The following is a 25,374-nucleotide window of genomic DNA, read 5'->3' on the forward strand; positions in this document are numbered from 1 at the left end:
AAAAGTATTCCAATTGCAGATTGTAGATTAATTACATTAAAAGGGAATACCCAAGGGAAGGAGATTAATATCACTATCAGCACAAGTCATGAGGAAAATTACATCAATGTTAATCTGGCAAATCAACTATTAATTCCAGAGTCAAACATAGGAGAAAGAAAAGATATTTTTGGCAAAAAAGAATATGAAATTAATGACTTACAAGTAATAATTGACCACTATGAATGCACCTCTCAATTCCATGTCGTAACTATGTTTAACCCAAAAATTGACATCATTTTGGGTCAACCTTGGTTAAAAGAATTGGGTACATTCATGTTAAACTTAGAAAAAAAGATTTTGATGTTTCCTTACAAGAGGAAGATGACCACCTTCCAGGATGTGACAATGAAGTCAAAACCGATAAAGCCTTCATCAGAAGACTTTAAGGATATTTCAGAATTAATGTTTCAAGATAATAAAAAAACTATACCAAAGAAGCAGAAAGAGCTTGAAGAAGTCATCTCCAGTAAAGACAAAGAAATTTCGCGCCTCAGAGAACACAATGAAAAACTACTCGAACAAGTCAAGAAAGCTAAGGCCATAAAGAAGGAACTCAAGAAGCACTTGTTGGAACAAGAAGAAGAAAATTTACGTTTAAAGAACCTTAATCAAACATTATTAGAACAAATCAAAAGTTTAAAAGATGATGAGGCTACTAAGAATAAAATCAACAATCCAGAAAGCGAAGAGGTTTTACGCCTAAGGAATCATAACCAAAACCTCCTTACACAAATAAAGAAGCTTAAACGTGACAAGAAGTCACTAAATGACAAGTTAGAACAACTTCAAGAAGTAGTATCGAAGTCTCTAGTCGTTTCAGTCCAAGTTGAAGAAAATGGAATGAATATTGATCCAGTGAATAAGAAAAAACACACTTAGATGTTGAGACGAAAGAAATTCCAAGTGAAGATTTTGTAACCAACTCAACAACATCGGAACTTGATGTAAATCATAATCTAGCCACACACATGATAAGGGAGACCAAAAGAACTCTTTAACTACATTTGAATCACAAGAACAGACATCTCAATCAATCTACGAATCCGTATCACTCAGAACATAAACAACAAACTTATGTTCCGAAGAATACCGAAGTGCGCACAACTCAGTTCTATGATAACGGTTCATCACAAGTTTCTAGTAATCAAAATATTTTACAAAAAATTAATTTAGGATGTTCAGATCCTTCTTCCATGCAACAATTTTATATATCACTCCAAGGATCATATCAACTTGTATCGACAAAGATGATTGTCCCGAGACGAGAAGAAATTCATAGCAGAAAAAGAGATCAAGCCCTTCCATCAACAAGCTTTGAGGACAAAGCTTTTTGAAGAAGAAGGCAATGTTATGAATATAATTATGTAAAAGTAATAAATATAGATAATAAATAATAAACATAATAATAAATAATAATTAGTTAAACAAAGAGGCATGTCTAAGGAGACATGACCGTTCATAAAGAGACACCTGCTTGGTATATAAGCAAGCCCCTCACTCTCAATAGTATCATCATTCTTATTCTTACATTTTAATATATATTAGTGTATTCTCAATGGAGATCTTTATATTCCAAGTCTTTAGGAGTATTTAACTTGAAGAACGAACTTTGTTCGTTACATTGGTATCAGCGCATTCCTCTAAGCATACAAACCAATGTTGCAGGAATCGCCCCCCCCCCCCAAGGATCCAAAGGCAGATCCGTGTCCCGTACGGATCCGCCACCAATCCTTTGCCGTAACCGCGGATCTGAAAATCGGATCAGCAGTTCCTCTTTTTTTTGGCGATTCCTACAAATTTGGATTCATGGTGGCCCAATCCGCGACTCCTACTGCCCGATCTGCGGTTCCTATTTCTTGATCCACGGATCCGAAAAAGATCGGGTGCGGATCTGTGGAGGTTCAGGCGTGTATCCACCGCGGATCGCAAGCGGATCTGAGAGAAGGTGGTCGGTTCCGCAGGGCTTTTTTTGTTTTTGGAAATTTCGAATTGTTCTGTGAGGAACTACACTTTTCTGAATACTCCCAAGGTGCCCCTGTAAAATTTTCTGTTTTCCCACCCCGGTTTTCAGTTTCACCTTATTTCTCCCATGTAGTTAAATGCCCATTCCCATAGCCATACATTTAACAGACTGAAAAAATAAATATTGCTGAAAACACAAATTTTGGCAATTTTTCAGAGTGCTGGAAATTGCAGAAATAAAAATCAGCAATTAAAAACAGCCATTAAAACACATTTAAACTCAGTGATTTTTGGTCAACTTGACCCTGGAAAAACCCCCTACAACTCTTGGGGAAAACCAGTTTGAGAGCTCTTCTTTATTTCTGGAAATGCCTTTTTACAGTGAGAAATTTTCAGCAAAAATCAGCAAACTAATTTACAACTTATCTCGATTTCTGAGCCTCACAGCCCACCAGAAAATTCCAAACAGCAACACAATGCTGTACGGCCACTGTACGGACGGTACGGACAGGCTGTACGGACTGTACGGACGGGCTGTACGGACGGTACGGACAGGCTGTACGGACCTCGATTTTTGTGCAGAAAATCAGCTGCCTCGATTTCTGTGCAAAAACAAATCTGCCTTTTGCTGTTTGCTCAAGAAAAATCTGCCTTTTACTGCTTGCACATTCAGCTGTAAGGATTTGCTTAAATGCTGCCTTGGTATGTGTGCCAAGCTGCTGCCTCCTTCTCCTCCTTGTCCAGAAATCTCCCTTGCTCTCTTGCTCTCTCTCTCTCAATCTGCTCATGAAAGAATGAATGATATTTTCCTCCTTTTCCTCCCTTAACCCAACCCTAAATGACTTTTGGGTGATCCCTAAATCCAATGGCTGAAATAGATTTAGATCAATGGCTGAGATTAAATGCTCATTTAAATCTCACTTTCTATTTTTTAATTCACCCCACTTTAATAAAGACCCACTTAGTCATTTATTTCCAAAGTCACTTTTCCTTTCTAATTTTTCATTGACTTTATAAAAGTCACTTTAAAATTAGACTTAGTAACTTTATCACTTAAAGTCACTTTCAAATTAGATTTAACTTTATAAAAAATTATAAAGTTACTTTAGGAGAAAAATTAAATTCTTTTGGACACTTTTCCCTAGGCCAAAGATCAAAGCCTTAGGGAACCACCTGTCCTCCGGTACCAAATTTCAACACTCCCTCTTACCGAGGAAGGTGTTCCTCACCACACCCATCTTGTCTCTGAAGTAGACATGCTTGCCCCGTGGTAAGGCTTTGGTAAGAATATCTGCAACCTGCTCATCAGTGGAAATATACTCAAGCTTCACAGCTCCCTTCTGAACATAGTCTCTGATGAAATGATATCTGATCCCGATATGCTTTGACCTGTCATGAAATACTGGATTCTCCGTGAGTTTAATGCAACTCTGATTATCACAGTAAATCACTGAAGGTCTCAACGGCTGACCAAATAAGCCAAACAACATCTTGTGAAGCCAGATGGCCTCACAACTAGCTAGACTGGCTGCCATATACTCTGCTTCCGCTGAACTCAGTGCTACTGACTGCTGCTTCCGGCTGAACCATGACACTACTGCTGAACCCAACCCAAAACAACACCCTGAAGTGCTCTTCCTATCAGAAGCACAACCTGCCCAATCAGAATCAGTGTATCCTGCCAATCTCACTCCATCTCCCTGCCTGTAGTCCAGACCATAATCCACTGTCCCCTGCAAGTACCGCAAAATGTGTTTTGCAGCCACCCAGTGAACCTTCCTAGGCTCACACATAAACTGACTCATCGTGTTGACTGCAAAACAGATATCTGGTCTAGTGTTGACCAAATACATCAAGGAACCAATCAGCTGCCTGTACAATGTGGGATCCACCAACTCGGAATCCGAAGCATGAAGCTTCTTCCAGTTGGTGATCATCGGTGTCGACATGGGTCTACAATCCTCCATGTGGAATCTGCTAAGGATGTCCACAATATACTTCCCCTGCCCCAGGAAGAAATGCCCCTCCTCCTGCCACACCTCCAAACCCAAAAAGTAATGCATCAAGCCGATGTCCTTCATCTCAAACTCCGCCGCAAGATCTCTCTTGCAATGCTCTATGAGTCTCTCTGCACCTGTAATGATCAAGTCATCCACATACAGCACCAGAATGAGAGGCTCCTCACCAATCACAATAAAGTAAAGGTTCGGATCTGCCTCACTCTTTGTGAAACCCATCCCCTGCAAGTATGCATCTATCCTGGAGTACCAAGCTCTGGGAGCTTGCTTCAGGCCATAAAGGGCCTTCCTCAATCTGCACACATGGGACTCCTTCCCATGCACCTCAAAGCCCTGTGGCTGCTCAATGTACACCTCCTCCTGTATGAAGCCATTGAGAAATGCGGTCTTCACATCCATCTGGTGGATCTTCCAACCCATCTCTGCTGCTATCGATATAATGGAGCGGATCGAAGTATATCGAGCCACGGGAGCGAAGGTCTCCTCATAATCAACTCCCTCTACCTGGGAGAACCCTCTAGCCACAAACCTCGCTTTGAATTTCTCAATGCTGCCATCTGCAGCATGCTTTACCTTGTAAAGCCATCTGGAAGTAACCACGGATTTGCCCTCAGGCCTCGGCACCACCTCCCAAACATCATTCTTCATGATAGAAGAATACTCCTCCTGCATGGCCTCTCTCCAGACCTGCTGGCTAGCTGCCTCCTCATAGCTAGAAGGCTCAGAGTCAAGGATGCTGGTAACCATCGCCATATAACTACAAAACCTCTCAGGTGGTCTACTCTCTCTGACCGGCCTCTTCGGCTCAGCAACAGATGTGGCATCTCTCAAGGTGTCCTAAAGCCACTTGGGCTTCCTCTTCCCTGAGCATGCTTCTCCCATAGGAGAATGAAACTCCTCCTCCTCATCACCATCAGTAGCCTGAACTCCTGACTGTCTGTCTGCTGTCCTCCTGCCTACACCTGAACCTGTAGAAGCTGAGGTACCGTGTGAACTGTCCATCAGTGGACTCCCTAGTGAACTGCTCTGTGAACTGCTCTGCATGCTGCCCGGAGCACCACCCCTCTGGCTCGGCGAGCCACTGCTCACTGATGGACCTGACATCCTCATAGATGTACCTCCGGATCCTCCTGATCCCTGCCCACTGGATCCTTGCGACTGACTCAACTGCTGCTGAGGGTCTGGCTGATCCAGATACTCTAACTCTCGTGACCTCCTAAAGGCCCTGTCCTCCTCGAACTTCACATCCCGTCTGACAACAACTCTCCTCTGTGCAGGAATGTAAATCCGAAAGGCCTTTGAGGTCTCACTGTAGCCCACAAAGATACCCTTCTCTGCGGTGGGCTCTAGTTTGGTCCTCTTCTCTTTGGGTATATAGGAGTATGTAATGCATCCAAAGATGTGAAGATGACCAATATCAGGCTTCTTCCCAGAGAAAGCCTCCTCCGGAGTCATGTGCCCCAAAGCACGATGCGGACTCCTGTTCTGCAAGTAAACAGCTGTGTTGCAGGCCTCTGCCCACAAGAACAATGGCAACCCCTGATCATGTATCATGGCTTTGGCAGCCTCTATGATGGATCTGTTCTTCCTCTCCGCAACCCCGTTTTGCTGGGGGTTGTAAGGAACAGTGAACTCCCTCCTAATGCCTGCCTCCGCACAATAGTCAACAAACTCTCCAAGGGTGTACTCTCCTCCATTGTCCGACCTGAAGGACTTGATCTTTCGACCTGTCTGAGTCTCCACAAGAGCTCTGAACTCCTGAAACCGCTTGAAGACCTCACTCTTGGTCTTCAAAAAATAAATCCAGGTCCTCCTGGAGTGATCATCAATGAATAAAACATAGTACTCATATCCACTCAAGGAAACATGAGACATCCGACCGCTCACATCGGAATGAATCAAATCAAGTATCCCCGTCGCTCTGTTGTCACTGCTAGGAAAAGGGGATTTGGCAAACTTGCCCATCGCACAACCTCTGCAAGTATCAAAGTGATCAGTACTGAAATCTGGCACACCTGTAGTAATCTCCCGCAATGTCCTCAAGGCTCCATGAGACATGTGCCCCATCCTGCGGTGCCAAATCTCACACAGCTCAGAACTGCTAGCTCTGCTGTCGGTACTACTGCTCAATGCCAAAAGGGGCTGGAATGCAAACTTGTACACCTTTGCATGGCGTACACCTATCACTCTAGCTGAATCAGCTGGAGTGCCCCTGGGATACAACAACACCTGTCCTCCCCTGAACAGTACCTCATATCCTCTGTCCTCCAAAGCTGAGACGGATATGAGGTTCTTCCTCATCCCTGGCACATAAAGAACATCTGACACTTTCAAGGGAGGTCTGGACTCCCTCTGAAATGTCAGTGTACCCACCCCGACTGCTCTAACAACTCTGTCATCACCGAGTACTACCTCAATATCAGTGCCACTCTCTGAAAGCTCTGAGAAGTACTCCCGGACTCCTGTCATGTGACGTGAAGCCCCACTGTCCACATACCAGATACCTGTAGATGCTCCGCTAATCGAGTGAAAAGCATGCTCCCTCTGAACCTGTGTGGCAGGTGATCCTGCACTAGAGGACTCACATGTAGTGAACGCAAACTCCCGGTCAAAACGACCTGCAAAGTCCTCAATCTCAGCTGAAGCTGCCACATCCTGGTTCTTCCCCTTCTTCTTCTTCTTCTCCGGACACACAACTGCATAGTGTCCCATCTTCTGACAATTCCAACACTTCACTTTGGAATAGTCCTTCTGTGAGTTACCCTGTTTACCTTTACCTTTGCCTTTGCCCCCACCACTGCTTGTGGAAGCCTGCTTCTTCCCTTTGCCTTTCTTGCCTCCTGCCACCAGTGCTACGTCCTCATCCTGCTCAACTGGCTTGGTTGCCCCAAGCTGTCCTTTCCTGATCTCTGTCTGAATACAATCATCCCAAAACCTCTCCCATGTGGGAAGGGTCTCACGTGCACAAACCCCATCAGCAAAGTTCAACCATGAACGGGGGAGGCCATTCACTGCAATACGCACCAACTCAGTGGATGGAATGGCCTCTCCAATCGCTGCCAACTCATCTCTCACATTGGTAATCTTTGTGAGATATCCAGCTGCACTATCATTCCCCATCTTAATGTTCTTTAGCTTCTCCTTCAGGACCATCTTCCGGTTCTCATTGGTACTCTGGTAGAGATTGGACAATGCTGTCCACATCTCATGGGCATTGCTCTTTCCTCTCACATGAGGAATGCAATGGTCTTTGATTCCGTCTAGAATCAGCCTCTTACCCTTATTGTTCTTCTTTTTATACTCAGCCAACTGAGTAACATCAGTGGGCACAACAACAGGGTTCTGTGCGGTATGCACCATGATATCCCAGACTTCTGCCTCCTCAAAGATACTCTGCATTCTCTCCTTCCAAACGCTGTAATTTATATGCCCATCCAGCCTATCCTCCACCCTCAATCCCAATGACATCCTGCTATCCTAAAACTGAAAAATAGCACTGCTGTAGTAAAGATAAAACTGCTGTTTATGAAAAAATCAGCTTGCTGGAATTTTCTGAGTGAAAAATCAGCAACTGTAATTTTTCCTTTTGCTGTCCCAAACTGCCCTTCAGCACTCAAGCTCTGATACCATGTAAAATTTTCTGTTTTCCCACCCCGGTTTTCAGTTTCACCTTATTTCTCCCATGTAGTTAAATGCCCATTCCCATAGCCATACATTTAACAGACTGAAAAAATAAATATTGCTGAAAACACAAATTTTGGAAATTTTTCAGAGTGCTGGAAATTGCAGAAATAAAAATCAGCAATTAAAAACAGCCATTAAAACACATTTAAACTCAGTGATTTTTGGTCAACTTGACCCTGGAAAAACCCCCTACAACTCTTGGGGAAAACCAGTTTGAGAGCTCTTCTTTATTTCTGGAAATGCCTTTTTACAGTGAGAAATTTTCAGCAAAAATCAGCAAACAAATTTACAACTTATCTCGATTTCTGAGCCTCACAGCCCACCAGAAATTTCCAAACAGCAACACAATGCTGTACGGCCACTGTACGGACGGTACGGGCGGCTGTACGGACAGGCTGTACGGACGGTACGGACAGGCTGTACGGACCTCGATTTTTGTGCAGAAAATCAGCTGCCTCGATTTCTGTGCAAAAACAAATCTGCCTTTTGCTGTTTGCTCAAGAAAAATCTGCCTTTTACTGCTTGCACATTCAGCTGTAAGGATTTGCTTAAATGCTGCCTTGGTATGTGTGCCAAGCTGCTGCCTCCTTCTCCTCCTTGTCCAGAAATCTCCCTTGCTCTCTTGCTCTCTCTCTCTCAATCTGCTCATGAAAGAATGAATGATCTTTTCCTCCTTTTCCTCCCTTAACCCAACCCTAAATGACTTTTGGGTGATCCCTAAATCCAATGGCTGAAATAGATTTAGATCAATGGCTGAGATTAAATGCTCATTTAAATCTCACTTTCTATTTTTTAATTCACCCCACTTTAATAAAGACCCACTTAGTCATTTATTTCCAAAGTCACTTTTCCTTTCTAATTTTTCATTGACTTTATAAAAGTCACTTTAAAATTAGACTTAGTAACTTTATCACTTAAAGTCACTTTCAAATTAGATTTAACTTTATAAAAAATTATAAAGTTACTTTAGGAGAAAAATTAAATTCTTTTGAACACTTTTCCCTAGGCCAAAGATCAAAGCCTTAGGGAACCACCTGTCCTCCGGTACCAAATTTCAACAGCCCCTTGATGCTTCCTAGACGCTTCCTAGACGCTCCCTAGATGCTCCTTTTACTTAAATTTTTAACATTACCATGAAATGACTCAGGATGTTTGAAAGTGGTTCCAACCTCATCAAACTTCATATGGTGAAAATAAAATTTCATATCCCATTCAAAATTCAGCAGACTTAACAGTTTTCAAGATCAATGGGATTGTGGTGATTTATTGGCTTATATCATGTATGAGGGCATGTGATTGGCATTTAATCAAGAGCAACAAGCCCTATATGTACCCCAATGTTGGTGTTATTGATTGTTGAACTCCTTTGTCATGGCCTTCGCAATTATGTACCCTTCACTCAAGTCAAAATCATTGATCAAGCATGCTAAGCTTTCTCTACCATATTATAAGGCTTGGATTAAGTTGTTTGATCAAAATTAGGCAATGTTGACTAAAATCCCTATAGAATTGAAGTAGAGGCAAAGGCTAGACAAGAGAAGAGGAATCTAGATTGTAGATGGTTGATGCTGGAATAATTAATCAGTGATGTACAATGGATGCCATATCTATCTTGATTTATGTAAAAATATGCATGTTTTCATGTATTCTACAACTAATTTGGTATTTTGGATGTTTTTTTAATATAAATGCAAAAAAAAAATCTATATATATATATATAGTAGACACTTTTGAGACGCTTCGCTTCCTAGATTTTTCGAAAATTGACGCTTCTGCATCCCCGCTTCCAAAAAACATCCCCGTTTCGTCCCCGCTTCATGCAACATTGATACAAACCTTGTTCGTTACAATGGACTAAATTCCTGACTAGGACAATCTATCCATGTGGGACTAAGATGGACTCAAGCTTTCAACCTCTCTAAGTACCAGCAGGCTTACTTGCTAACCACCAACCCAAAGATCCAGGTGTGTATCCAAAAACAGAGCTCTATAATCAACACCACCTTTTCCAACTTCGGGACCTGTCATCAACACAAAGTGTCGGCCAGATGTCCTCCCAGGCAATGCTTCACTCACAAAGCCTCAACACTCCTTGAACCAGTGGATCAAGGATAACCAATCTCTCCCAATCAAACTTATTGGTAACCAGTATGATATCAAAAACCTTCAAGAGATTCACCTGTACAAACACAACTCCAATCAATAATATACTTTCATATGTACATAATCAAATACAAAACTTGATGTTGCTTCTCAACTTTTCATAGTAGGACTATCAACCGAATCTCTGACAGAAGATTCCTCAATTATACACTTTCCTTTCCTACTTCTCATGCAGCAACATATCCTTCGAAATTCATTCTTTAATCAAAACCAAGCTATGCCCTCCCTCTCAACCAGGGAGCATCTCTTTATCCAGACTCCCTCTTAATCTCAGGGAGATCAGCTGCTTCTTTTCCTCATCAAAGAATCTTTCGTGGCTTCCAATCATTTCATCAGAGTTATCATCATCCTCATCATGCTTATCACATCAACGAACATCTTCACCATATTGAAGATTGTGTACCTACACAACTTTAGATAGCAAGTACAACCAAATCTATAGAAGCATGAAGTTAGCCATATCAAAATTACGAAAGCATTTAAACCTTACATATATCAGATCCCAAACTTAAACAAGAGACACATATTCTTCAACATCTTGCTAGGGACTTTGTCATAAACCCTAGACTACTTCATAACTGTACGAATTTACAAGGTAAGTTCTTTAGATAGAACACCAAAGGACACCGCTCATAAATAGATCACAGATCAGTACACCAGTATTCTTGACGTGGTTAAAACCCTCAAAGAGGGAAACAATCCATGGCCTGAGCTAACGCGGCCACTTCAGGCAATTTATTAATGTAAAAGAAAGAAAATTTACATAAGCTTCTCTCATGAACGGTCACCTAACAAATGACCCTCCATGCTCTTGAAATAGAGATCATGGACCAATTGGGTGTTAAACCACGAATCAAGTGTCAGTAATACCGAGAAGAGAATGAAACGTCGGATCGCTTCATGTCTAGAACATATCATGACCGTCGGATTGTAAGTTGCAAAAAATACATACTAAAGAAACACACTTTACCTAACTATACACTAAACCAAGTTATACTTAATTATTTCCTATGTATTAAGCAAAGTCTTTCAGTAGAAATCACATAAGAGAAATTTTGGGCCGACATGTTTCAAACCAACAAGTGTGGTTCATCATCAGGACCAGATGAAGAAGCACACCATGGCAAAGGCTTAAATGGAGAGCAATGTAGAGACATAATTTCAAGTAACAGTATATTTGAACAATAATATTTAAATTATGATATTAATTTATTAATATATTAAAAACAATTATTATTAAGTAATGGCTAGTTTTTGCAAAATAATATTTAAATAATGATATTAGTTTATCAAAAAATATTAATAGGTAACGGCTATATTAAACGGCTAGTTTTTGAAAATAATATTTAAATTAATTTATTAAAACCAAATATTACTCGTTTTTGAAAAATAATATTTAAATAATGATATTAATTTATTAATTTATTAAAAATATTAATAAGTAACGACTATATTAAACGGTTAGTTTTTGAAAAATAACATTTAAATTAATTTATTAAAACCAAATATTGTTAGTTTTTGTAAAATAATATTTAAATTATGATATTAGTTTATTAATTTATTAAAACAAATATTAATAAGTAACCTCTATATTAAACAGCTAGTTTTTGAAAAATAATATTTAAATTAGTTTATTAAAAAAAAACCAAACTCTAAACAACTTGTGTTGGAATATCCTAACATCCCCCCTTAAGAACAATTTGGGATAGGATTGAAAGATGTACAAAGATGACACAATAGGAGAAGGAAGGAGGCATTAGAGCCTATCCCCCCTTAGTGACAACTTCCTAAACTCCAACCATAAATCAAAGTTTAGTAAACTTTGCCTCTATGAGAGCCTTTGTAAAGATGTCTGCAACTTGATCATCGATTAAACAATATTGCACTTCAAGAACATGGTCATGAATGAGCTTTCTGATGTAGTGCATATGCAGTTAAATGTGTTTGTTGCGCTGATGTTGAACTGGATCTTTGCATAGTTGAATGGCACTTTGATTATCACACCAAAGTGTAGTTGGATACTGCAGCTGAAAACCAAATTCTGACAGGATCTAATGAAGCCGCAGGGCTTCCTTACTAGCTTCAATGGCACCACGATACTCTGCTTCTGCTGAAGAAAGAGAAATGGCACTTTGTTTCTTGCAAACCCATGTAATAGGTCCAGAACCAAAAGTGAAGACATAACCTGCAGTAGACTTCCGATCATCATGGTCACCAACCCAATCAGAATCAGTGAAACCAACCAATAGAGGAGATGCTTCTGCACTGTAATGAATCCCAAACTGAATTGTACCTTGAACATAACGAAGTATTCTTTTCGCTGCTTTCCAATGACTTTCATGCGGTTTTGCATAAACCGAGCAACAAGGCCAACAGCAAAGGAAATGCCAAGATGAGTATGGGTCAGATACAAAAGTTTTCCAACAAGCTGACGGTATAAGGTAGCATCAACTTCAGGGGAAGTACAAGTCATTGAAGATTTGGCTCCAGACTGAAAGGGAGAAGGGGTTGACTTACAGTCTTCCATGTGAAAGTGGCGTAGAAGATCACAGACATACTTGGATTATGAAAGGGAAATACCTTCTTTGGATTGCAAGACTTGAAGACAAAGAAAATAATGCAAGTGTCCTAAGTCTGTCATTTCAAACTGCTTTTTAAGGCTAGACTTCACATGGTTTATAAGGTTGGGATCACTACCAGTAAGGATAAGATCATCAACATAAAGAACAAGAATGATAAGAGACTTACCCACTTTCTTGGTGTAAACAGTATTATCAGAATGACACCTAGAAAAGCCAGTATCTAAAAGAAAGATATCCATTTTGGCATTCCAAGGCCGAGGGGCTTGCTCGAGACCATAAAGGGATTTCTTAAGCCGATATACAAGGCTGGAGTCTTTTTGTATAAAGCCAGGGCATTGTTCCATATAGATTTCGTCATGCAAGTGCCCATGCAAGAAGGCGGATTTAACATCCATCTGATGGACTACCCATTTGAAAGAGGTAGCAAGGGAAAGAACAAGGCGGATAGAGTTCATTTTGGCAACAGGGGAGAAGGTTTCAGTATAGTCAATGCCTTCAGCTTGTGAAAAACCCTTAGCAACAAGACGAGCCCTATGTTTATCAACTTTTCCATCTGGTCCAAACTTGGTCCTGTAAACCCATTTGCATCTAACAAGTTTTCGTCCCTTTGGAAGAGGAACAAGGTCCCATGTATCATTTGTCAATATTGAACGATATTCTTTATGCATAGTTGTGTCCCAATCTGGATGGCCTGAAGCTTCTGCAAAGGTGTCAGGATCATAATTCGCTGAAGCTTGAGCAAGTAAACAAGAGGCTCTATCGAACTGAGAACATGTACGATGTTGATCTGTAGGATCACCTGCAAGAGCACCTGCTACATCTCGAGTAGCACAAACCCATTTTGGACGCTGAGGAGCTGAAGGAGGATCCCGCGAAGGTTGGGGAGGATTGTCATCCTCGTTGTCATCATCTAAAGAAGAAATATTTTCAGAAGTAGAAGGGATAGAGAGAGGTGGCACATCTGTTGAACTAGGCTCGTGGGCCGATATATCTTCAGCAAACTTTACATCTCTTCTAATGATACCATTTTTTGATTTTGGTAGAAGAAGTCTATATCCTTTGACATCTTCAAAATATCCAACAAAAATACATTTTTCACTCGTAGGTTCTAAGGCTTTGTGTTTCTCATCTAGAATATGGGTCCATGCTTCACTTCCAAAAACACGAAAGTGACTTACATCTGGTTTAATTGAGCTCCATGCTTCTTCTGGAGTGATATTCTTTAAAACCTTAGTAGGAGTGCGATTTACTATGTAATTTGCACAGTTAATTGCTTCTGCCCAAAAATTAAGATCTTTTAGATTGAAACATACAATTAGCCATTTCCTTTAAGGTGTAATTCTTCCTTTCAGCTACACCATTTTTTTCTGGAGTATATGGAACAGTGTGTTGCAATTGAATTCCATGCTCAGTGCAAAAGTTGATGAATATGTTGTTAACATATTCTCTGCCATTATCAGATCTTAGCTTAAGAATTTGATGTCCAGATTGTTTCTCAACAAAGGCCTTAAAGGCCAAGAACATGTTAAAGACTTCACTCTTGAGTTTTAAGAAGTATATCCAAGTGTGTTTGGAGAAATCATCCATGAAAGTTAAGAAATACTTGTAGCCAGGGAATGAAACAACTGGAAGTGGACCACATAAATCACTATGCACAAGTTGTAAAGGGGTTGAGGCATGCCAAGAGGCACGTTTTTCAAAACTATCCCGATGATGTTTTCTGAGTACACATCCGGAATAGACACCATCTCTGCAAGATACTATAGGAAGACATGTCACCATATTTTCTTTACATAGATTTTGAAGGGAGCGATACTTTAAGTGACCAAATCGCTCATGCCATAGTTTGTTCACTTCATCATTATGAGCAACAAATACCGAGGGAAGAGTTGATGACCCAAAGTTGTTAAACTTATACAACCTTGTAGAATCATCAGCAATGTCAATAGCTAAAAACTTTCTAGGATCTCTTAGATCCTTAATTACAACATCATGGGGTGAAAATGCAATAGTTTTACCTTCACCTGAATGAGTTATCCGATATACAGATAGAAGGTTGCACAGAAGAGATCATTAAATTGACCATTGTCTAGATGAATAGTTCTAGTCCCTACAACACTAAGAGATCTATCATCACCAACATATATATTTTTTTTGTTACAATCATTTAAAGAAGAAAACATGGCTTTGTTTTTGGCCATGTGATAAGAAGCTCTAGAATCAATTAGCCACTCATGAAAATGTGTAGAAGAAGATACATTTAGTGCATAACCAAACCGAGATGCTTGACAACCACATGCAAAAAGTGATATTCCTGAAGATGAAGTTGAAGTTGAAGAGTGCTCCAAATGGATGTTATGCTTCTTCATGGTTGCTTCCAAGGCTTCCATCTTCTTAAAGCATTTGGATTCTAAGTGGCCATCACGATTACAAAAGTTGCAATGTCTATCAGTCTTCTTCCCTTTGTTTTTAGTTGCCTTATCATTTTGTTGAGTTAATTTTTCATTTTGAGACTGAAATGGCTTAAGACCCTTGTTTGGTTTAGGACCATTCTTTTTAGGATGCTACTTCTTAGGATTCTTTGAACTTGGTTGTTGTTGGGCTGCTAAGGCTTTCTTAGAAGAATTTCTAGTATTAAGAAGACGAAGATGTAAAAGTTTTTTTTGTTCTCTTATTAAAGAATCACAAAGGCATCAAAAGAGGGGGACTTGTAGTCTTGTCCTTGAGAAATAAAGGCTTCTCTAGTAGAATGAAAGGTGGAAACAAACACAGAGTAGGTTGGTCCTAACTTAGTAAGAATGGAATAGATAAGGCTACCATCTTCTTTCTTAACCTTAACACCTTTCAAAAGAAGTTTAAGGGTCTTGAACTTGGACAAAAAATCTTCAATAGAAAAAAAATTATTGGGGTTCAATGTAAGCAACTCATTTTCGAGTTGATGGGCTCTAATTTCATTTTTAATTCCAAAAACTTTATTGAGTTGTTTCATTGCTTAATCGAGGGTATCAATTTCTGTGATATGGATTCTAAGGTCTAGAGAAATAGACATCCCTATCAACCCACGTGCTTGATCTTACTTATTTTTCCATTCGGCTTGCTTATCTTCATCTTTAAGTTTAGACTCTTGACCTGAGGCTATTCTATAAAGACCTTTACTTCTAAGTAAATCCACAATGTAGGATAGCCATTGGAAGTAGTCGGTGTTGCCAAGAATAACTAGGCATGGACTTTCCATTTTAAAAGAAACTGAAGTTGTAGACGCTTAAACTAAGTGTTCCAATGGAACGATCTCGAAAAATTAGGCCGATTAAAAAAAACGGCTCTAAAAATGGCTTCCAGATGAAAAAGTTATGGCTTTTTGAAGAAAAGTTGTTGAACATGCCGACAAACCACGTAAATGTTGCGAAGTGAATGATAATGTTATATATTAAAAAAAAAAATCTCCCATTTCCAGACTTAATCTAATTAGCTCACTTTTAAAAAAGATTACTTTATGTGATCCACTTTTATAAATAAGGGAAAGTCATTTTTACAATGGTACTTTATGAACTAGCTACTAAATTGTAACTTAAATAAAAGATAAAGTGACTTTAGGATTATAAGTGACTCACTTTTTATAATGGGTGAGAACACTTTTACATAAAGTAACTTTAAAACATAAGTTACATGTGCTTTGTGAAAAAGTAACTCAATAAAAAGAAAGTCGCGAACCCAAGACCTCTATTCTCATAAAGTAACTTTGGACCAAGTGAGCTAGTTTAAAAGCTTAGTAATTTTTGGAAACGAGGAAGGGGGGGGGTTTGCTCACTGAAGCTTTGGAGTGCATGCTTACTTGAAAAACCCATTTTTTCCTACAAACCAAAAAAAAACAACCACACAACCCAAAATGAACCAGCAAAAGTACTCTTTGCGGGTTAAAGTTAGATATGGTCAGAAACTAAATCTTTTCCTCAATGTTTCTAATTTTCCGAGATCACACTAAGGCGCAGCAAAAAAGAGCATACACATGAGAAAAATCATTTCTTTCTGTTTCTGATTTGCCCAGATCGCACAGAGTCTCAGGGCAAAGAGCATATGCAGAAATGAAAGGTACAGATCCGGTAATTAAAAAAAAAAATTATATAGGACTATAAACCGAAATAAACAGAGAGATAAATAACTATAACTGCAAATAAAGACTGTATACCTCCAGATCTTAAAAATGACATAGCTAGGGCTACCAGAAACCTTTTCGCATAAAACGAAAGAGGTTCTTCACTGGAACAGATGCTCCTAACACAACAGAACAGTGATCTCGGCCCAAAAGCAGTCAAAAACAGTAGATCTAGGAAATGACAATCGGATGCAGTTGCACAGACTTCGGATTTGTATCACCAACAGATGCAGCCCTCGAATAGCTCTGATACCATGTAGGAATTTACAGGGTAAGCTCCTTAGATAGAACACCAAAGGACACCGCTCAAAAACAGATCACAGATCAGTACACCAGTATTCTTGACGTGGTTAAAACTCTCAAAGAGGGAAACAGTCCACATCCCGAGCCAACGTGACCACTTCAGGCAATTTATTAATGTAAAAGAAAGAAAATTTACATAAGCTTCTCTCATGAACAATCACCTAACAAATGACCCTCCATGCTCTTTAAATAGAGATCATGGACCAATCGGGTGCTAAGCCACGGATCAAGTGTCAGTAATACTGAGGAGAGAATGAACCATCGGATCACTTCATGTCTAGAACATATCGTGACCGTCGGATTGTAAGTTACAAAAAGTACATACTAAAGAAACACACTTTACCTAACTATACACTAGACCAAGTTATACTTAATTATTTCCTATGTGTCGGAATATCCTAACAATAATGACCCTCATTCCATCTAGGGTTTCAATGTTTTTTCAATGACAAGTTCCCTCATATAGCAAACCCTAGAAACAAATCAAATCAATGAATCTAACAACTTTCAGAATTCATATGTTAGACTCCTCACTAAGATTCCATACATATCCTAGATTTCATACATGAGCTTCAATAATCCAAACCAATCAATCAAAACCAATCACAAGTTAATTAACATCATGCCTATCATCTACTAAGGTTTGATGTAAACCCTAGATTTCCATCTTCAAATTCTCAGCAATCACTATATAGGTTCATAGATTCCAAATTGTCATATCACACATACAAGAGAATTTAGCTACTACTAGTGTTTAGCTGCAAAACCCTAGATTTACCAAACAACATCATCCTAGAACATCAAACCTTGACTAGGGCTTGTTTCCAAACCCTAGAACTCATGACTATTAATACTTAAGTCAACACATATATCTAGGAATTCATCAACATATCATAAGCACATCATATGTCAAGCAATGTTAGACATCTACAATCCTAGACCAAGCTAAGGTTTTAACTAATGGACACATACCTAGGGTTTCATTCCTAGGACTCTATATACATAACAAGGGTTTTGCTTATAGACCCAATCAAACCGTAAGGATCTAGGGTTTCATAGCAAAGTAAAGCAAACCCTACAATATCAAAACTTCAAAGGTTCGGGATTTCAGACAACATCATTTCAACCCTAATAAGTTAGGGTTTCCATGATCATACCACAAACCCCAAACCTGACATCATTAACAAGACTTCAAATATCAATTCCCAAAAACCCTAAGCAATTTTAGGGTTTTAGACATTAGCATACCATTAAGTTAGGGTTTTCGAGAGAACCTGTCTAGGGTTCTATAAAGTCAATTAAGAATATGAGGGGGGGTAGATTTATCGAGAGATGAATCACCCTAAACAAGAATCTCTATGATTCAAGATAGCTAGACATAACGATGTTAGTAATGTAATGCAAACTTCAAAAATAAGATGATCATACTTTTAAGAGAATCTAGTAAGGTGTATAGTTTGAGACATACCTGGAGATGTTCTTTGGCAAACCTGATAAGGATTTCTTGAAGTGTTCTCTTTGTATTAAGCCATCATCTCTTATACCTGTAGTACATACTCACAAGCACAACATGTGATACCAAGGACATGATCTAACTTCTCAAGTTAGATCTTTTACATAATCATGGAGGACGGAATCTTTCAAACGTCAGTGGGACCTTTTATTTGACATCTTAGATTACACGTAAATCCTAGAGGGAGAGGATTAAGGTTCTTAATATGTTAACTAGAAAGTACACTCTAAATCCTAAACTAGTTAGAAACAAGGATTATATGGACCATTAGTGATAACAGAAATTCAAATGCTTATGAGCACACGTACCTTGTGAATTACGTACCTCTGATTTGACACCTTATGTGCAATTTTGACAATACTTACTTGATTTACCTTAAGCTAGCCCCTTGTGCTTGTACTCAGATCCTTGATATATCTTATTACGAGCACCGAACTGACGTCATTGTGATGGCTTTGAACTGAAGTCCTTGTAGTTGCACTGAACTGGAATGGCACCCAAATTGTGATACTGCAGTAGCACCAAATCACCTTGAAATATCATTGAATTTGTGGTTACTGAGGAGGTATTGAACTATGGTAATACCAAATCTATAGTAGCACCAAATTGTGGTTAGCTTATCCTTGTAGTGCCACCTAAACTCTAAAGTGCCTTTTTCGAATTTATGAGTATGTGATGTGAAGTCCTCACCCTTGTAATAGCATTGAACCTTTCTTACTATGATATCACTACTGAGTCTCATACGTTGTATTAGCATCACTGAAATAGCCACGAGATCATAATTTTGTGGAAGCAACGAGATTGTATTGATATGGTGACTGAGATAGCACCGAGATACTAAAGAATAGAGACTTCCTATCTGTAACAACACCGAGATATAACCAAATTGTATTTATTGTAAGAGCCCTGAAACTATGATAGTTTTGAAGTTTATCCATTCATTATTTCAGCCACCAATCTGAACTTCTTCACAAGACTGTCTTTCTATGATTGCATAGAGAATACTTTTGTAATGCCAAACTTTAATTCGGAGATAATTCGAGCTTGTCACCTTGAGGCATACTGGGATCCTCCTTTTTCTGCAAGGTGTTTTTAATATGGTGAATGAACTAGCTTACTGTAATCAACTATCCATCCTTTCAAGATATGTTCTTGATCTTTATCTTCAACGCAAACAGGTTCTTTTACTGAGAATACTTCAAAGGTATATAGGTGATCTTCAAATTGCCTTTGACCTTGACCATAGCTCTGATACCATGTTGGGAAATCCTAGGAGTTCGCAATTTAAACGATTTCCCTTATTATGACATTAACTTGTGATTTTTTAATTATTAGTATTAGATTTCTTAGTTATATTTTCTTATCATCAAGATTAATGCCAAACAACAAAAGAGAACACAAGATATAGGCACACTTCCAGGGAAAAACCACCGTCTAGGGGAAATAAAGTCACAAATTCTTCTTTCAGTAGATTCAAAAGATGAGACGACCAAGACCCTTACAATCTAGATTCAAGACTACCTCCATCAAGTCATACTCCTTTCACTGTGTTTGCATAACGAGGTTCATATCATTGTGATAGCACTAAATACTTGCTACACCGAAAACTTCATTACTGCAGTACCACTGAGATATTTTTACTATGAAACCTTCTCACTGTGGTGTCAACAAAAACTTCACTGTAGTGGGACCGAACTGTAGTAGCAATGTGATGGCACTGAGATACATCACCGAAATGTGGAAGCACTATACTGTGGCAACCCTGAACTTGTTTGAGCACCGAACTGTAATAACCCTAAACTCGTTGGAGCATTGAACTATGATCCCTATACCCTATCCGAGCTCCTGTACATACACTAAAACCTTTTACCTGAAATACATTGTCTGAATTTCTGTGATCACTGAAACTTCTCTGAAATGCGAGTTTCAAATTGATGAAATGCAAAAAACTCAGTTGGGTATATATAGTGGTTTGCCATCTAGAAATGAGATGACATGAGTATATGAATAGGTGTGTCATTGTATTTAGGCCGACAGGATCTTCACTTGATAATTATTCATTTGAGGCCGACTTGAAGAAGCAGTGTTGAAGACTTTGCTGAAGAGGATGACTTGATGGAGGAGTCAAACAATAAATGACTTTGTGAATTAACCTAAAGCCTACAATGGAGGCTTGACCTGTAATTGGCCCAAGCATGAAACCCTTGCTTTAATAAGTCAATTCAATTTAATAATAAAATTCTTTTCACTTTCTTTTGACAAATAAATTACATTTTGACTTCAAGTATAATAATGAAGCCCAAACCTAATTACATTTTCCAACACCACCTATGAAGAAGCAACTAGCCAACAAGTTTGGAAGGATGTGATGTTCGAAGAATACCAATCGATTATGAAGATGGGATGTTGTGCCTAGACATGAAGGGAAGTCAGTGGTAACATCCAAAAGGGTATACAAGATTAAGCATGCAGTGGATGGCAGTGTTGACAAATACAAGGCAAGGTTTGTGGCTCGAGGGTTCTCCCAGAAAGACGAAGAGGATTACGATGAATATTTGCTTTGGTTGCCAGGTACACTACTATTAGATCTATTATTTCTCTTTCCTTTTCTACGGGTTGGAATTTACATCAAATGGATGTAAAGACTGCATTCTTGAATGGTGAGATTGAGGAAGAAGTGTACATAGAACAACCTAAAGGTTTTGAGGTTCATGGGAAAGAGTTTCACATTTGCAAATTGAAGAAAGCCTTGTATGGACTTAAGCAAGCACCTAGAGCCTGTTCTTATCGAATTGACAACTACCTAACAAGAGTCAATTTCTCCAAAAGTGATGTTGATCCAAACCTATATATCAAGGTTGAGAAGAATGAACCTGTGATTTTATTATTGTATGTTGATGACTTATTTCTGACAAGTGTAGAGCATCTCATTATTCGGTGTAAGAGGGAGTTGGCTTCTAAATTCGATATGAAGGATCTTGGGTTGATGCACTACTATTTGGGGCTAAAACTATGGCAAAAGCCTCGTGAAATCTTCCTTGGTCAAGGAAAGTATATTATCAAGATCTTGCAAAAGTTTGGAATGATGGACTATAAATTTATGGCAACTCCCATGATGACAAATCTAAGACAGTTGAGAGACTCTGAGTCAGATTTGGTAGATCCATCCATGTACCGGGAGATGATTGGTTCACTAATGTATTTGGTGAATACCAAGCCAGACATTTTCTTTGTTTTGAACACTTCAAGCCAGTTCCAAGTGGAACCAAGTCATGATTATTGGATTTCAACAAAGCATGTATTGAGATATTTATATGGTACAGTTGATTATGGCTTGAGATGTGCTTCAAGCGGTGATATACAGTTGTAGGGATATATAGATGTAGATTGGGCAAGGAGTGTGAAGGCAGAAAGAGTACATCCGAAGGTTGCTTCAGTTTGGGCTCCACTATGATTTCATGTATGAGTAAGAAGCAGACATTTGTTGCACTCAGCACTGGCGAGGCAAAGTATATTGCAACCAGTTTAGCGAGTTGTGAAGAACTGTGCTTTCGGAAGTTACTCGCATGACTATCTGATCAAGTGCTAGAACCAACCGTGATATATTGTGACAATCAAAGTTGTGTGAAGCTTACAAAAAATCCAATTTTCCATGACAGGTCAAAGCACATCAAGATCAAGTACCACTTCATCTGTGACATGGTGCAGAAGGGAGCAATGAAGCTCCAATACGTCTCCACTGATGAGCAGATTGATGATATTCTTACAAAGCCTTTGTCCAAAGCAAAGTTTGTGTACTTCAGGGACAAGCTTGGACTTGTTGAGAACGCTTCCCTCAATGACCGGGAGTGTTGATGAGATAGCGTCAGGGACAGACATTCTCCCTATGTCATATATGACCAAATTAAGGAGAATGGTCCAGCAGAAAACAATCATTCTTCCTGTGTCATATATATTGACCAAATTAGGAAGAATTTTCCTAAAGGCCCAGTATCACTCAGTTGAGCGGGTGCCTTTCAGCATCAGTCTCACATTACTCTTTGAATAGGTTGAGTGAGCTTCCTTAGCATCATGGCCTAGAATTAGGATTTTGGATTTGGGACTAGATTACTCAAATGAATTGAGTGTGTCCCTAGGGTTTCACCACGAGTCAGAGAGATTGACCGGGATGATGGTGAACCAAGACTAGTCAGTATACCATGGGTCAGAGGCACCGACCAGAATCATGGTGACTAGTTGATGCTAAAGATCTACCATGTGTCACAGGTGTTGACCAAATTATGGTAACTTGTTGAAGTTATTGGTTTACCATGTGTCATAGTTGTTGACCAGATTATGGCACCCTGTTGATGCTATTGATTTACAATGTGTCACATTTTTTTACCAAATTATGGTAACTTGTTTTATCATGTGTCACAGTTGTTGACCATATTATGTTACTTGAATTTGTTATAACCTTTTCTTAGAGAAATTTGTCAACATGAAAACATCTAGTTAGTCATTATGAATACCCCCCTAGCTAAGAGGGACTATTGAATTTTGTAGCTATTGTCGGTCTTCATAATTAATATTTTAGCCCTTGAAATATATAATGAAATTGTAAGACATGTTCTTCATGTCACTTTATTGATTAGCCCTCAAAAAGATTAATGTAAGACATGTTCTTTATGTCGGTGTCAAAAGAGAATTTTTTGAATTTTGAAATTTGAATTTTTAGCTCCAAACTTGTCAAGTCGACTCTCCTTCAAGTCAAATCGGCCCCGGTGAAGAGACACCCATTCAGACAGTTAGAACATTATATATACAGCACTTGACCTCCTCCATAAGGCACCATTGGACCTCACACAAGAAGAGATTTTTTGGGCATCCAAGTGAAGAAGAAGGATGAAGAAGGATGAACTCATCTGTAGCATTTTTCTCTCTCTCCTTAACTTCACACATGTGACTTTCTGGGCATATTCTAGGAAGCAGGTTGAACTTCTGGGAAGCAGGGCCAAACTTCTGGGCAGTAGGCCGAAATTCTAGACAGATTATTCTGGGCATCAGGGCCGAGCTTTTGGGCGTATTCTGGAAGGTCCAAATTCAGCCTATTGCACTTGAAAAATCAACACGTTGCACAACGAATGAGGGCTCAGGCCCTCTTCAAGGTTAACAGCTAGCTGATTTGGTGAAGAATGCTTAAATTTTGACTTGAAATTGACCTGAAAATAATTGAAATAGTCCTTGGGGGCTCTCCTTTATGCATAGGTCTCCCCACATTTGCTTGAGGAAGGCTCAATCTTTGCTCAAGAAGGGCTCAGCCTCCTTCCTTGGTCTTCAAACTTTCCAGCTGCTACCTTAATTGAGAGAAAAGACTTGGATTTGGCATTTAATTTAACATTGCTTTGCTTGATTTAGTCCTTGGGGGGTTGCTTCCTCCTTTCTTCCTTCAACAAACACTTGGCGATTCTTAATTTCTGTCATGGAGGGCCCAGCCTCCCTTAGAAAGCTAGCAGATGCCTTGACCTAAAGAAGAACCACCTTCATTTGAGTGTTTTTAAGTTGAAACTTGGATAATTAGCCCTTGGGGGCTTCATCTTGCACCATAACACTTCAATGTTCCAATATTTGCCTTGATGTTTGCTCTTTACTTCATCCAACAAAAAAGATGATGTCATGCCCCACATGTGATAATGAGTGCTTAAAAGTGCTTTGATGGTGCCATCTAGCTTGAGCGTTGAGCTGATTTGGAATGGAGATGATGCTTGAATCTGCTCCTATGTCCACCTCATCATCGGTCTTCATATATGGTTGCTTGCAATGCCACATGGAAAGCCCTCTTGCCCCCCAAAGTAGGTCCACTATTATAACTAGAGATCTGTGAAGGCATTCTAACTACTTCAAAAGACAAGTGGTTCATCTTGGCATGGAAAATCAAATGGACACCCTCTTTGCCTCAAAAGACGTAGCATTATGACTTGGGAAACACAAATGCATTGGGAATTATTAGACTATCAAGATGTCGAGCCAAGGCCAAAGGGTAGTGCAAAATACATAAGGGACACAAGGCACATGTGGGGTAAAGGGGTGCACCGTGATCAAAAGGGATATCATTAGGGAAAAGCACATATGGTGATCATCCTTACAAGGCTTTATGACACAAGTGCTCCCTTAAACCATGATCCTAATAGTGTCTAATCCATGATAGCCGCAACACTGTCCCAAAGTATAAGAATATCCATCAAGGCAAGTAGTTACTGCCCTCTAGGGGGAAGTCAGTCATGCCACAAATCCAGACATACCATGAACAAAATAAAACCAGGAGTAGCCATGGTCGTCCACACCAACAAGGATCTGACAGTCACTTTCACAAAAATAACACGCACCCACATAATACATAGATCTTTTATTATTTTTTTGAGTTTCAAGGTCTTAGATTGGGATTTCCTAGCCCTGTTTGCAATTGGAAATGTAGGTTTGATTTCCTATTTTTTGGTTTGCGGATCTTATCAACCTTCCTTAAATGAGATGGAATATGTTTGGTAGTTTGATCTTGTATTTGTTCTTTTAAGGTAATACTTTCTTTTTGGGACACTTTACTTCGTTTCTGTTATGCGATGTGCATGCGATTGATGCTAATGATACTTTTGGCAATGTTTTATCATTGTTGGATTATGAATTAAATCATATAGCGACTTCATTTCTTGGGATTGAGATCCAGACTTCCTTTCCACTTACTATTTTATAATGTAGTGACTTGGCTTCACATCTATGCCCAGGAATCCATCTCTTACCACTTTACAACAATTATTTTCCTTCTTTATCAATTCTAGCCATAACTTTTCAGAATCTTTGATTAACTTGTGAATTTTGTCCCCTGATTCTTTTTGCCTCTTCTCAATCCTATCTATAAGTTGTGGAACATCATGATGATCCTCTAATTGTAAGCTTTTATCCCTAACTAGTTTGTTGGCC

General features: G+C 39.2%; 1 protein-coding gene across 3 annotated transcripts in view; it reads right to left on the reverse strand.

Moving 5' to 3' along the window:
• LOC149165316 (Amidase family protein) overlaps positions 1 to 25,374 on the reverse strand; it is a 191,627-nt gene that overhangs the window by 43,992 nt on the left and 122,261 nt on the right. The window lies entirely within an intron of this gene.

This window comes from Pinus tabuliformis, chromosome 5_1 (genome assembly GCF_031772625.1).
Source record: "Pinus tabuliformis cultivar Carrire ecotype Pingquan chromosome 5_1, CPIR1, whole genome shotgun sequence".
NCBI lineage: Eukaryota > Viridiplantae > Streptophyta > Pinopsida > Pinales > Pinaceae > Pinus > Pinus tabuliformis.